Here is a 6,000-nt window from a genome sequence, read left to right as displayed (position 1 = left end):
GCCAAAATGACAGCTGGCAAAATCTTTGTTCTTTTACTTTTTTGGATTGCCATTTTTTTGAGTCCCACATCAAATTTGATTTTATTTGCTACGCTCGCTGCCGTATGCAAATGCCTTTTTGTCACATTGGAAAATTGAAATCCTTTTATGTGCGAAACGTGACAAACGATTTACGAGTCTTGGACTCTTAAGCTTTAAGACTTAGAAATAGAAGTTTGAGTTATGTTTGAATCGAAGTTGGTCGCTTAAAACAGTAGTAAACAGTACAGGAATGATCTTATTGTAAATCTTTAACAGCAAAATCATTTGAAAGGTGCAAAAGTAAAATTATTTTACCCTATAAACTACTTTTGGTGACGTTTTTTATGATTGGTATCCATTTTGTACGGTTACAAACTACCTTTTATTAATAAATAAAGTTAAAAGTATCCGTACTTAATAAATAATAATCAATGTGTTAATAGGTGCAGAGCATATATTAAATATATTCCTTGCTCTAATTAGTGCAACCCCAATTCGGGTGGGAGTGGCTGAAGGAAGACAGTCCCCTTTCCACCTCCTGCTGATCCTTGTAACGACTTACATGTGTAGGACACTCCTCATCAGGAGCAGTCCCGAATGGAATGGACAGGGCCCAGTCCGGATGACTTTGGGCTACCTACTCAGAGGACTGGAGATGAGCCGGAGATGAGCCACATGTGATGCCGATGCCCTCCTCGACTGGCATCTCGCAATTACGTGGAAGTCAAGCCCGGCGAGCAGACACATGTACAACATGCCCACCCTTGTACTGCCACTCCGGCCACATAGGCACACACATCTCGTATTATTGCATGTGCCCGGGTATGAATGAACTCAAGTGGCGGCGCGTTCGATGTATTTACGAGCCATTTCACAAAAGTAAAAAACAGCGGGGAACAAAACGAACTTAACAAAACAAAAGGCACATTGGCTGCTGGAAAATCGGGCCCTAGCAAAAGCATTATCAAAATTTGTAGCTTTATCAGTTTGCCATCATTTCAACCGTGATCATAAATTTCCGGCTACTGCAGCAGATTATAAATTACCTATGCGTATTTGAAAGGCAATACCAATTAGCAAATCAGTCAAAATCAAATGACTCAGACATTAATTAATATTTGGAATTTCGGATAGAACACATTAATGAAGCAAGCTGGGAAAAGCAGTTGCCCAAGTTTACTTGAGATTTGTTTACAAGTCGCCCAATTTGTTGTATATTTTTTCAATATTTTGTGACCAAAATTAAAAACCTACCACCTTAATCAATTTAGTTTTGAAAAAACACTTTGTAAAACTTTAGGATAACATTTTTCAGAAAACTTGTACGATTTAGCAAACTTGCTGGGACATAATTTACTAGTAAAAAGCCGAAGAAAGCCCTGCCATAAGGATTCTGAAATGCGAGGGCAAACGCAGAGGCACCTGACACACCTGCGAACCCCTTATCCCACCCACATAATATATTGTACGGGGTGGGAAAACGGAGAAGGAGTCCCACTGACAGACGAAGTTTGCGCAATGTAGCGTAAATTGTGTGTTAATTCAATTATGTGTCAGGTAAACACCACACCACACGAAGCGGCGAGCAGCCACCAGAGATGCGTAATTAAAATACCAAATGTTTATTCAGGTAAATAATTTCAAAGTGCAAGTCGAAAGCGCCAGCAACTGCAATAACAAAATTGATACCGTTTGCTCTGGCTGTTTTCCTTTTGGCCACCGAATGGAACTGACTTTCGGCCATGGAGCCGCGGCCAAAAACAATCTAATGTCAGTTAGAGCAACGCCACCAATAACCCAGCCCACGACCCATTGAAGCGTTGAAATTTCCAGCGTGCAAAAGTTTTTAACAAAACTTTTCATTAAAGTTTGGCCAAGACCCAGAGACCAAGCCCCGAGCCCCGGGCCAAAAAGACCGTCAGCGGCAAAAGATGCGAAAACTTTTTCGCTGGCAGGCGTAGTAAACGTCACTTCGCCCGGCGGCGTTTAGCGCTCGGGGGCGTGGCACCAAATGCACAAAACAAAAAATGTTTCCCGGTTCGAGTGCACTTAAAGAAAAGGTCTTTGTGTTTATCCATTTTGGTATTTGTTATTATTAAGAACCAGTATTATTTTTTACAAAGGGGATGTGCACCACTTGTGCACATATTTTTTTATATTTTTGTTGATATTCAAGTCTAATACGACTTGGTGTTATGATAAACTTTTTAAAATCTTCCTAACTATACAATTTTTCAAAGGCTCACCATAAAATGAATCTTTACTCTTTAAATCTTTAAATATTTGAAACTTATTTTTGCCAGTGTTCTGAGTGTGTTTAAGAAATGGCTTTTGGCCTGCAAAAATATTAGTTTCATTTCACATGTGTGTGTGAGTGTTTGTGTGCGTGAGGGTGAGGGTGCAAGGTTTTTCTCAAGTTTTTAGTCGCCATCCGCAAAATGTTTTTCTCGCATTTCAATTCACCACAAAAACGTTTTGAGAAATTATTGCAAAAGTTTTTCATAAAATGAAAGCGCATAAATTTACTACAACAACAAGGGGCAAAGCGGACTGGCCGGGGCGTAAGCGGCGGAGGGGGCGTGGCCCAGTCTGAGCCAAATATCAAGAGCCAGCAGCAGCGTTGCAAGCGTGTGATATGAGACACATACACACACTGGCAGTTAGTGCACCTTTGTGCGACACACGTTAAGTTGTAAAAACAAAAACACAACCAAAAAATATTGAAAAAGGCAAAAATAGGAACCCGAACCCAACAAAGGGAAGACAACAAACAGCGACCACTGCGAAAAAGCTGTGGGGTATTTTCGCAGGCGAAAGGGGGATTTCAAAGGAAGAGCCGGGAGGGGGAACTACTAAAAATCCAGTCTGAAATTTGTTTGAAAAAATCGTAACATTCTTTTTGTACCCTGCAGAAGTGCCTTAACGTATCAAAAAAATTTTAAAGGTATTTTTTATTTGATAAAATAGGTAACAACCAGTCTGGGTATACATTTCGAAGTTTATTGAAGAACAACTTTTGGTTTCTTTAAGTTTTTTCAAATAAAAAGGGAATTGGTCTACAACATTTAAAAGTTCAATGTGGTAAAACAATTAACAAAATACTAGTGTTCGGTTTCAGTCCGAGAGTCCAAAGATTAAAAATCGTTGCATACTTTTGAATACCTTTATAGTCAAATTTTGAAAAATTCGAGGCTCTTAAACAAACACACCTAAATAAACACCCAAAGATATAAATAAACTTCGGGTTGAAATTCAACAATATTTACAAACAACCATTTCGATACTATTTTTGCCAGTCGGACCAAAAAGCAATAACATAAACAAATTTTATCAGAATCATAGAAATTTCAGCGCATTCCAAGTTCGAGCAATAATACTTCCTCTTGCGATATGTTTGTACGCGAAGTCTGCGTATATTTTCGTCGACTTTTCAACTTGGCAATTGCGATGGCGGTGCCGGTGACGCGGCACCACCGTTTGGTGGTGCGGTGGCTCGGTGGTTCGGTGGTGCGGTGTGCATTTGAAATATGGTCGCCTGTGCCACAAATAAATAACGCTTTCAAATCGCTCGCAAGTGGATTCAGCTACATTTCAGTGTACCAATGTGCTGTGTGAGTGCGAGGGATTGTTGTTGGGCTGCTGCTAGTCAAGCACTCACCCACACAACAACGGGATTTAATACGCAAACTAGTGAGCAGCCAAATGTAAATGACTAAACAAGAGATTCAGATACAATGAAACTTGCACAGAGATACAGATACTTGCGGAATTTCCGAGCAAAAATAAAAAAATACTTCCGAACATTGAATACCTTCAGGAATTTGCTGTCTTAAGATAGAAACGTTTTATTTTTTTTACTGTCTGGTGGCTTTAAAATATTTGGGAAAACATTAAATAAAATTAATTTGCTTAAATTACAATACATAACTAACTTTTTAGATAAGTTTGAGCCTGAATAATATATACGTTACAGAAATCCAAATCGTTGCCTAACTTGAAGGGTCTTCAATGGCTTAATCTGAGCCAAAGTTACGCCCTTCAGACAGCTGACAACTTTGGTGAACAACTTCGAAATGAAATCAGACATCCTTAAGTTGCCCCATACGCTCAGACATTGAGGGACACAAAATAACAATTAAACATCAAGCTGACAAACTTTGCAGCAGCAAACAAACAAACTACATGCAAGATGTAGCCATGTAGCAAATACCGGAATTATACCTACATAAATACGAGCATACAGCAGTTATGTGGCCGCAGAGAAGACGCGAAAACTTCGCGCCAGGCTAAGCACAAGTTGTAAGTAGAAGGCAAAGGTTCCGGGCGGGAAAACTTTGTCAGCCCGAACGTGACATGAAAATCGCTGAGCTGATGAAAAATGCTAAATCGTGACGGGAATCCCCAAGCCGCTGAGACACTTGCAACTTTGGCAACTCTGCTTGGAGAACGCGAGTGCGACACATGGGCTAAGCCTATGGCAATAATTGACCTAGCAGCCATGAAATAAAACAGAAATGCTCTTAGATTGTCTCTTGAGAAAGTCTTAAAAATGAATTAAGGGCTAGGGAAACGAAAATGGGGGTAGCTATCCATGCAGCAAGTACATTTAGTAATTTTGAATATTTTTATATTTTAATTGAAATATCGAGCTCTTATTATCGGCAGTCAATGAAAACAGAACACTGTCTATCCATGATCGTTTATCAAATTTCATCAAGATTTCAGATGTATGATTTTTATATTCTTACACAAAAACAATTTCCTACCACCTATCAAGTCAAAAATAATTTATGTTATTTTAACATTAATAAATCTTACTTTAAGACCTGAAAGTCCCTGTGTAGTTTTCTTGCAACTTTTTTACGCAGTCCCATGAAATGCAAGTTGAGGTACACGCCTTACAGAAACATTTTAGTGAAGGCTTTTACTACAAGGGCTCCTTAGTTTGACACCGGCTAGGGAAGTCAGCGTTCTGGGAGATCCGTGAAACTCGAGATCCGAGTGAGAGGCGAGGAGCAGCCAACTCCCGGCGAGAGTGTCTATATTTGGGGCACAGCTCCGCGCCGGCTAATGGCTTCATTTGGTCCGATGTTTGGGCAACTGCCCCCGGACACTTGATGCCAATGCAGAGCGGAGCACTCGGTGCACTTGACTCCGCTGCTGCAGCGTTTTATCGTTTAAAAATATCATAAGACGATCCTTGGTGCCCCATCCCTTTCGCGCGCAGCATCGCCGCGTTGGCAGCTAAAAATACCCAACAAATTGTATCTGGCAGTGTGTATTTGAGTTCGCTCTGCATCTACGATTACGTGTCTGCCTCCCCGCCAGGTTCCCCCGCGATCTCACGGACATGGATGTCGCCCATCTCCGAGTTGGTCTTCCGCCTAGACAAAGGCTAATGCACTTTCTGGGCCCACAAATGCGATGGCCAACGCATCGGGAAGAGAGTTTCGTTGATTTATAATGATCCCAGCACACTCGGCTACCTAATTGCTCACTAAGTGGCAAATGTGTTTGATGATGAACAGGCTGTCAACCGGCGAACGCAGCATGGGGGAAATCGTAGGGAAATTGGAAATTATTGGAGGTGGCCATGTGGGTGGTCAGGAAAAACTCCACGAACATTTAAGGGCACACTGGAAGAACTCGGTTTAGTCGATTTCGAAAGCCAAATTTTGTCAAATTTTGCATTACCTGAATAATTTTTAAAAATGTATAATAATAGTTTATAATTATTGAAATAACAATCATTTTCGGCGTCTTTCTAGCCTTTCCTAGTACTATAAAAACATGAACTTTAATAATTTATAAAATTGATAGTAATAATAATTTATAATTATTAAAATAATAGCTACGTTCCATTTCCATAAACTGGCCACCAAATGAGGTTGAATTTTTGGTGTCTTGATAAGAATTTATTCGTTCTATTAACAATAAAACTAACTTCGACTTAAATTTTGAAATTGATACTCTAGTTAC

Source organism: Drosophila biarmipes, chromosome 2L (genome assembly GCF_025231255.1).
Source record: "Drosophila biarmipes strain raj3 chromosome 2L, RU_DBia_V1.1, whole genome shotgun sequence".
Taxonomy (NCBI): domain Eukaryota; kingdom Metazoa; phylum Arthropoda; class Insecta; order Diptera; family Drosophilidae; genus Drosophila; species Drosophila biarmipes.
This window is presented reverse-complemented; position numbering follows the sequence as displayed.